We start from the raw sequence: 10494 nt of genomic DNA, 5'->3' as shown, positions 1-10494 counted from the left end.
ATGTGAATGACATATTATGAATTAACCTAACTCTTTTCAGATCTTTTAGGTTCTAAATCTTATGTTCTCTAATTAACTTCTTAATTAAATCAACACAAAATCAGCATTAAGCAATAATCTATTGGTCACTGAGGCTATGTAAATACTTTCGTTTCACATCAAAACCTAGACTATCCAATTTTAGCATGCTCAATTCTCACTTTTCAGATTTCGAATTAAGATCATTAAACATGTAAAAGGTGATCAAACTTGCACATGGAATTAAACATAAATAAAGATAGTATTCACAAACAAGATAAAGGAATGACAATTATTTATTAACTAGGGATAAACTTAAACAACATTCATCTCCCTTAATAGGAGTTTAGTTCATAAAATCCATAACAACATCCATGATCAAAACTAAAACAGAAATTAACATAGAAATTAAGAGTTTAAGAAAGAACTAGTTGGTGATTGCATTCCGGATCGCCACAATTGCTTCCTTTGCCTCCTTCTTCATCTCTAGGGTTTTATTTCTGCCTCCTTTCCTTCTAAAATAAGAGCCCCTTAAATAGAAATTAGGGTTGCTACCTTTGAAAAAGTCAAAAACTGCCCAAAAATCTCGTTTTTCGCCCCTAGTCGCGACTACATAAAGTCTAGTCGCGACCATAGGCAAAATACGAAAAAAAAACTCGCTGTTTGGCTCCTAGTCGCGACCATGGTCGCGACCATGAAAAAGGGTCGCGACCATGGAAAGTGGTGGTCGCAACTACTGGAGCAAAATTTGACACCTTCAGCATCTTTCAGTAAAATGTGCATAACTTTCACATACAAACTCCAAATGAGTTGATTCAAGATGCGTTGGAAAGAAGAAAAAGAAATCTAAAACTTTTATGTTTTGACTTTTTCCAAAATCTGACAAGAACATAGTCGAATTTCAGCTTGAAGTTTCAGCTTTATTTTCTTGCAGAATTTTCTCTATTCTATAGCTTGTTATTTTCCGAAATTTGATCAATTGATATATTCCAAGTGTGAAACTTGAAATCAAAGAAAACAAGCGTAATTCTATTCCAAAAAGAATAACAAAGAAGGAAAACAACTATAAAAAGTGACCCAAAATGTAGGCTAAAAATAGCCTAACAGAAGACCAATCTCTTGTTCAGTCAAGTAGTTCTTCACAACCTCTAGGATAGAGTAAGAACAGAAATAGAACAACTAAAACCTAGATGAACAACTAGGCTCTCACAAAACAAAGAAACACTCTCTTCTCTCAAAAGATAAATGCAAAAAAATGAATAATAGAAGAGGTAAATTCGAATGGTTGCTCTCTAGGCTCTATTTATAGAACATAGAAACCAAAGAGGCAACCACAAGTTTGAATTAGCAGCTGCACCAAAACTTTCCTAAGAAAACACGATCTGCTACATCAGATTCGGATGCTGACGCAGCAGATCTGACCAGAAACGGGAAACTTGCTAAAATCGGGTCCGATCCTCTATCAATGCTTGATTCCTGCCAAAAACAGATTAGATATTCTGATTGTATCAAGATACAATCGAAATTAATAAGGAAAATTCAATAATCAAAGTTTCCCTAAAAAAGACAACTTTCCAAAGGAGAATTCCTTCTTTTTTGAGAAGTTTTCAACAAAGGAAAGTTCAGCTGAAAGTGCAACTTTCCAAACAAGGAAAAGGGCAACTAAAAACCGAATTTATAAGGTAAGAAATCGAAAATGAATGCATAGCAATCTTACCATAAATGGAAAAATTATTTTGTCACCTAACTTGCCAAAAAAGGACTTTACAAAGTTAATAAGTTTTGTTATTTTAATTTTTTTTGTTATTGAAAAAAAATAAATATGTTTAAAATAACCACATAATTTTTAAAAATAAATTAAAAATATATTAGAATGTGTCATAAAAATCATACTATGTTCATAAAAATGTGTTAGGAGGTGCAATTTATAACATTTGGCTAAACTAAAATTTATGTATAAATAAGAAAATGTGTATGAATTTTATATATAGTATTAAAGAGAGCTTCAAAAGTGGACTTAATCTTGTACAAAAAGAAAGTTGTCTAGCATAAATAAAATTGAGTTGTAAGTTTCTCTTTTGAAGGAAATCCCCTTGTGAATGTAATTGACTCGTTTTGTTTTGAAATATTAATTGACTCGGTTTGATTAATAGAAATTATCTTTCTTGATAAAAAAATTAACAAAGTAAATTAATTTTAAAAAATAATTATGGTAAAATTATGTATCTAAATAAATTAGGTAGCGAAAGTACTTAAGTAATCAATTTTGTTATTATTAATTATTAATATAAAAAATTGATAACAAAATTCGTCTGTAAAATTATTTTTTGAAAATAAATACCTATATAAATAATAATTTAAATTAGCTTTTTTTAAAATAATAATAATAATAATTTAAATTAAAAATTAATAAATTTTTAAATTATTAATATTATTTTATTTTTAAAAAATAAATATATAATTAAATGTTATTATAATATGTATAACCTAAATTCTAGAGTCGAGAAATAATATTTTAAACTAAATAAACTAAAAATAAGAAGCTAAGAGTGATTAGAGTGGTGATAATTTCAGATTTGGAAAATAGAGCTGGGTGATTAATTTCCACTAGTATGTCCCAGTTGATACAGCAATGATCCAGCAATGACTTAGCAATCCTGGCAGAGTTAACGGATTTCAAAAAACAAGCAAGCTTTTTCCAAAACTTGCAATAAACCATTCATAATCTCAACAATGCATTCCTACATCAGATTAGATCACAAATAGTCCAATATAGCATCAAATCTTTAGTTATGCATGGTAGCAAAATATGTCTATTTCACTACTAATTTACAACTAAAAGAGGGTTAAAAATCATGCATCAATTAGAGGGGTTCAACTAGGTCTTACTTTTCCAAGTAAGATCTAGCTTTCTAAATGTTAAAGCTGGCCAAAAATTAACATTCAATCAACATTTCATCACATCTAATTGAACAAAGACAAGATTACTCAATCATTGCAAATCAAAGCACTAGTCCATACAAGGGTTCATAACCACCCAAATCTCAAAGATTTTAGTTCATAGATGAAATTAAAAACTCAAAACCAAAAAATGACATGTTCATGGAGTTTAAAAGAATACTAAAGAGTAGAAAATGATACAAAATGGAAGAGGAGAGCAAGAGAAATGAGTTTGTATGCTGGAATTTCTACCAAAATACACTTACTGGGTTGGCAAATTGCTACGGGATGATTGCTATAACAATGCCAGTCAGCAATAAGCCTTTTTGTGCTCCTTTTCCTTCTTGTCACAAACATTTCCAAATACCTATTTTCGCATTTTTTTTCTGCTTTATACACATAAAAACAACAACATAAGTCTATTTAACACTTACTAACACACACACTTCCATTTATTACAATGACACAACAAACTAAAGACAATTACATAATATAGACACTAATTACTCTATTATTTAGCTTAAAATTCAAGTTTAAGGATATCAAAATAACTCTAAATCTTAGAGTTATCAACACCCCAAACTTAGAATCTTGCTCGTCCTCGAGCAATGGCAACTCAAAAAAAATAAAACACAACGACTCAACATACAAGACAAATGAGGGATTTCATAGAAATTCAAGTTGGCCTATAGCGAACATTAACGCTCTCAAAAAAAAAATGGGATCAAGTGGAATGGAAAAGATGTGTTTGCCGTAACTTTATATGCTGCCCCTTTAAAGTTTTCTCATTGGATAACATTAATACCTCCCTAAAGTCATCTAATCAACAATTTATACAAGTATATCCCACCAAAACTTTGAACTTCTCTACAACTACCTTAAACTTTTTTTTTCATTCATTAAAGCTCCATAACTTGGATTAGGGTACTCCTCTCCACTAATGTACTCTAAACTTATCCCTTGATCAATAGGACTTTACCAAGCTTGTAATATTAGGTTTGGGTTAGGGTATGGTAAATGATGTATTTTAGCTAGCTCAACACCTAACCACTTCACTTGTCAAAAACCGAGCCTCTTCCTTATGATTTTTATTTCTCTTGACTCACTTCCCTAATTCATTATACTCACAAGTACTTGGTATTGGAATAGACTTCTTTTGCTATGTTTATTATTATTATTATTATTATTATTATTATTATTATTTGAACTAAAATGGGGGGAACACCCCAAACTTAGTTGCAAGCACACACTTTTTTTTTTCTTTTTGTTGCTGATTTTTTTTCTTATATATACTAGATAAGAATATTATTATTATAATATACTTATATAATATATAGCAAAAGAATGTGAATTGAAAGTACATAACGGTGTATCTTTTGAGCTAATTCTCCCACCCCAAACTTATAACCCAACATTGTCCCCAAAGTGGCTAAAATTATAATCTTGAATTAGCTCGCTGTTGTGATAAATCCAACACGCAAGTATACGTATCGTTTTAACAAGTAATACTCAGGTAAGTGAGATCGTTCCCACGAGGACTGTAGCTAAGTACCAATCAATTGAATTCTTGTTTATATTTGGTAGAATCAATAATAAGGTTGAATAATTAAATAACTAAAAATTAAAAAGCAGGATAATAATAATAAAAAGTGTAATAAATTATGGATGAATATTTAGGGAAAAGAATCCTATTGATTTAATTACCCAATTGTTAATGCTAATTACTATTCTCTTTCTCAATGTGAATGACAGATTATAAAAATTAACCTAACTCTTTTCAGATCTTTTAGGTCCTAAATCACATGTTATCTAATCATCTCTGAGATAGATTAACATATAATCAGCATTAAGCAATAATCTAAATGTCACAAAGGCTATGCAAATACTTTCGTCTCACATCAAAACCTAGTTTATCCAATTTTAGCATTCCTAATTCGCACTTTTCAGATTTTGAATTAGGATCATAGAACATGTAGAAGGTGATCAATCTTAAACATGTAATTAAACACAAATATGGATAAATTCCCAATAAAGAAAGAAGAAATAACAATTATCATTAACCAAAAGTAATTTCAATCAACTTTCATCATCTCCCTAAATAGGAGTTTAGTTTATAAAATCCATAATAACATCCATAATCAAAACTAAAACAGAAATTAACATAAAAATTAAGAGTTTAAGAAAGAACTAGTTGGTGATTGCATTCCGGATCGCCACCATTGATTCCTCTGCCTCCTTCTTTCACTTTTGGGCCCAATTTCTGCCTCTTTTTCTTCTAAAACACGAGCCCCTTAAATAGAAATTAGGGTTGCTGCCTTTGAAAAAGTCAAAAAATGTCCAAAAATCTCGTTTTTCGCCCCTAGTCGCGACTACATAAAGTCTAGTCGCAACCATAGACAAAATACAAAAAATATGCTCGCTGCCTGGCTCCTAGTCGCGACCATGAAAAAGGGTCGCGACCATGGAAAGTGGTGGTCGCGACTACTGAAACAAAATTTGACAGCTTCAGCATCTTTCAGTAAAATGTGCATAACTTTCACATAAGAACTCCAAATGAGTTGATTCAAGATGCGTTAGAAAGAAGAAAAAGAAATATAATACTTTTATGTTTTGACTTTTTCCAAAATCTGATCAGAACATAGTCAAATTTAAGCTTGAAGTTTCAGCTTTATTTTCTTGCAGAATTTTCTCTATTCTATAGATAGTTATTTTCCGAAATTTGATCAATTTATACATTTCAAGTGTGAAACCTGAAACCAAAGAAAACAAGCGTAATTTTATTCCAAATATAATAATAAAGAATAAAAATAACTATAAAAAGTGACCCAAAAAGTAGGATAAAAATAGCCTAACAAATTCCCCCAAACTAGATTCTTACTCACCCTCGAGTAAGACTAAGACTTACACTAAAACTCGATTAACTAAGCTATCAGATAATTATATTACTGCTGGCTCATGTGAAATTTCCTTCCATTAACTAAACTAGATTTTCAATTCTAAAAACTCTGACAATTAATTAGGATGCTCATTTTATCACACAATACAGAGATACAAACTAACTTTAGTGTTGAAATAATGTCATAATGGTTTCACTCTATCAAACTAGTCCACAAACCAATAGCCAATATGCTTGCATGCTTACCTCTCTCCACTAATGTTGACAACATTCTTTTCGGAATCAAAAGGACTTTTTAAGGTTAGAATTTATGGCTTACATATTTGGAAAATGAAAGACAATTTTGGCTAAAGATATCATAAGCACAAAAGAACCCAAAAGTTTCTCATAATTTTAAAATTTCCCGAAGTGTTCCCACAACTAACCGTGATTGAGATTTTTCTACTTTTTTTTTCCAATCACTAGACATCAATGAAATTTTCTTTTATTTCTGATTTTTTTCATTTTTTTTTCAAGTGATGCAGAGTTACAATTCTTTCCTTTTTTTTCACATGTTTCTCAATCACGCAAGATTTTTTTCTTTTCTTCAATACTTCCACACACTAAATATTTCACTCCCCCAAACTTATTGTAAGGCTTATGATACCATTCAAAATGTAATGAGGACAAAAATAACAGTGTGGATACATCTTTTAGTTCAATGGGTGAAGAAACGAAACAGGTTTAGGCTCAAAAGGGTTCACTAAGGATATTCATTTTATGGTAGGCTTGAAAGGCTCAAACTATCCAAACAAACTGCCTAAATCATGTTCCTAGTAAATGTTGTCAAGGATTTCGCCTCAAAAGAATAAGACATGCAAGTTCTAAGCTATTCAATCAATCTTACCACAAACCACAGTAAAATAATTATAACATATTTCACAGATCGTCAAATTGTATTCATACACAAGTTTTACAAGCATCCAAACTAATCCAAAAAGTTAACAGAATCAAGCACACAGTTTCAAAATTTCAGGACATATCACAATTAACAATAGCAACAAAATTGATCTTGGCTTAATTAACAACACACTAAACCACGAAAACTAAGAAAAAAAAACTAACTAAACAACTAAACCAATCAAACAAATAAAAAAAATAAAATTAAGCCCCTCCCCCAAACTAATTTTTCAAATTGTTCCCAATGTGAAAATAAAACTTAAAGAGAAGAAAGCTTACGTTAGGTCCATGTCACATCAACAAGCGGTTGACGCCCATAATAAACGTCATGCAAGACAACTTGAAAGTTTTTTTTTTTTTGAAGATGCCCTCAAGCTTGGCATGTAATGAGTTTGAACCAAAATCTGCACCAACAACAAAAGACCTTGGATGATGAGCTTGGGGAGAAGCCTTTGGTAACTCGAAGAGAATACAATATGGAGAATGCGGCATTAGTGGAAAATAAGGGTCCATTGGTGGTTCATAATATAGTGGTGTTGACAACCTCAAATCAACAACTACAAGTGATTCTTCTGCCACCGATGGCACCTCTTTCTTGCTTTTCTCAAATAACCTCTCAATTGGTTGTTCAGTTTCCTCATGACCATCCACATCCTTGACTCTGATTTGATCTTCAATAATTTCATCATTGAGGATGGATGTTTCTTCATTCACCAAACTGAGATCATCATTTGTTGAGCAAGCGTCCAATGTATCCAAATTTTCAACCACTTCAAAGGACTCTTTCTCTTCAATTCAAGGCTCAGTCTCTTCTATGTATTCATCTGATGGTGCTTCTACTATATTCAAACAACTCTCATAACTTTCGTTATTTGAATTATTATCCTTAAAACTCTCTGAATCATGCGCCATTATATTGTCACATAGAGCTTTTACCATGTTCGCCAAGCGATTAATCTCTTTTGAAAGTGATAGTATATCCTCCTCTTCTTCAATTGGTTGGGGTGAGTTTGGACAATAAGGAGGGTATTGGTGACTCCAACCTTGAAGTGATGGATCCCAATGCCAATCGTAATCAAAATATGCCATATCATTCAACAGATTTATTGCTTCATGGCCTCTCCTTAAGAAAGGCTCTCCAGTAACCTCTGCTCCATAATCCACCCAACTTTTTGTTTCATCATCAAGTCCATTATAGAAGAATATAGTAAAACACCCACTTGAGAAATTGGAATAACATCTCTCCCCGAGCTCCTTAAATCTCTCCCAAGCAGAATAGAATGGCTCATTATGCTATTAGACAAAATTCACAAGGTATAACATTGAGATTTACCTTCCAGGTCAAACACATTTAGTAAAACATCTATAAACTTAAATAAAAAGAAACCAAATTAGAATAGAATTCAACTATATTGATATTAACTAAAACAGTCACCGGCAACGGCGCCAAAAACTTGTTGTGATAAATCCAACACGCAAGTATACGTATCATTTTAACAAGTAATACTCAAGTAAGTGAGATCGTTCCCACGAGGACTGTAACTAAGTACCAATCAATTGAATTCTTGTTTATATTTGGTAGAATCAATAATAAGGTTGAAAAATTAAATAACTAAAAATTAAAAAGCAGGATAATAATAATAAAAAGTGTAATTAATTATGGATGAATATTTAGGGAAAAGAATCCTGTTGATTTAATTACCCAATTGTTAATGCTAATTACTATTCTCTTTCTAAATGTGAATGACAGATTATAAAAATTAACCTAACTCTTTTCAGATCTTTTAGGTCCTAAATCACATGTTATCTAATCATCTCTGAGATAGATTAACATATAATCAGCATTAAGCAATAGTCTAAATGTCACAAAGGCTATGCAAATACTTTCGTTTCACATCAAAACCTAGTTTATCCAATTTTAGCATTCCTAATCCTCAATCATCCTCCCTTAATGGGAAATTTAGCTCATAAAACCTTTAAAAACATCCATGATTAATTCAAAAACAAAACTAAACATAAAAGAAGAAATTAAGCGTAACAGAAAGAAACTAGAAGGTGATATCGCTCCGGGTCTTCAAGATAGCTTCCTCTCCACCTTCATCCACTTTTTAGGTCTTTTTCTGCTTCCCTTGACCTTCAGTGTCGTATTCCTTATATAGGGATGGGAGGTGTGCCTCCAATTTGAGGAAAAATAAAAATTAGGTCAAATCTGTGATTTCCGTACCTAGTCGTGACTAGCATTTAAGCTGGTCGCGACTACAGGCAAACCTTGAAAATCAGAGGTTCTACCAAATCTCGAAGTCGTGACCAGAGTCGCGACCAGGAAAAAGGGTCGCTACCTGGCTCTCTCGTGGTCGCGACTACTGACGCGTCTGGAGCCGAATTTTCCAATTTTTTTCTAGTTTGTCCCAGTTTTTCACCATTTGACTGAATTTGAACTTTAACACCCCGGGAACCTGAAACAATGAAAATCAACCGTAAAACTGCTCCAAAAGACACCAATAGACGAGAAAATGCTAACTTTAAAGACCCGAAACATAGGCTAAATATAACCTAACAAATTCCCCCAAACTAGATTCTTACTCGCCCCCGAGTAAGGTAAAAAAACTAACTACGCTATCAGATAATCACTACGCTGCTGACTCATGCTCTGTTTTCTTCCTTGCATAAACTAGAATTTCGATCCTACTAACTCTAACAATTAACTCAGATGCTCAATTCATAACACTATGTAAAACTGCAAAAAAAATTATTCAAATGTGAAACATTGTTATAAAAGTTTTACTCTTTCCAACAGTTCCACTGTCCGATAACTCATAAGCTTGCATGCTTATCTTTCTCCTCTAATGTTGACAGTATTCTTTGGAATCATTAGGTCTTTTCAAGGCTTAGGTAATTTCCAAAAACTTGTTGTGATAAATCTAACACACAAGTATACGTATCGTTTTAACAAGTAATACTCAGGTAAGTGAGATCGTTCCCACGAGGACTGTAGCTAAGTACCAATCAATTGAATTCTTGTTTATATTTGGTAGAATCAATAATAAGGTTGAATAATTAAATAACTAAAAATTAAAAAGCAGGATAATAATAATAAAAAGTGTAATTAATTATGCATGAATATTTAGGGAAAAGAATCATATTGATTTAATTACCCAATTGTTAATGCTAATTACTATTCTCTTTCTCAATGTGAATGACAGATTATAAAAATTAACCTAACTCTTTTCAGATCTTTTAGGTCCTAAATCACATGTTATCTAATCATCTCTGAGATAGATTAACATATAATCAGCATTAAGCAATAATCTAAATATCACAAAGGCTATGCAAATACTTTCGTTTCACATCAAAACCTAGTTTATCCAATTTAGCATTCCTAATTCTCACTTTTCAGATTTTGAATTAGGATCATAAAACATGTAGAAGGTGATCAATCTTAAACATGTAATTAAACACAAATATGGATAAATTCACTATAAAGAAAGGAGAAATAGCAATTATTATTAACCAAACGTAATTTCAATCAACATTCATCATCTCCCTAAATAGGAGTTTAGTTCATAAAATCCATAATAACATCCATAATCAAAACTAAAACAGAAATTAACATAAAAATTAAGAGTTTAAGAAAGAACTAGTTGGTGATTGCATTTCGGATCGCCACCATTGATTCCTCTGCGTCCTTCTTTCACTTTTGG

The sequence above is a fragment of the Cannabis sativa genome, chromosome 6, assembly GCF_029168945.1.
Source record: "Cannabis sativa cultivar Pink pepper isolate KNU-18-1 chromosome 6, ASM2916894v1, whole genome shotgun sequence".
Classification (NCBI taxonomy): domain Eukaryota; kingdom Viridiplantae; phylum Streptophyta; class Magnoliopsida; order Rosales; family Cannabaceae; genus Cannabis; species Cannabis sativa.
Note: the sequence above shows the minus strand (reverse complement) of the source record.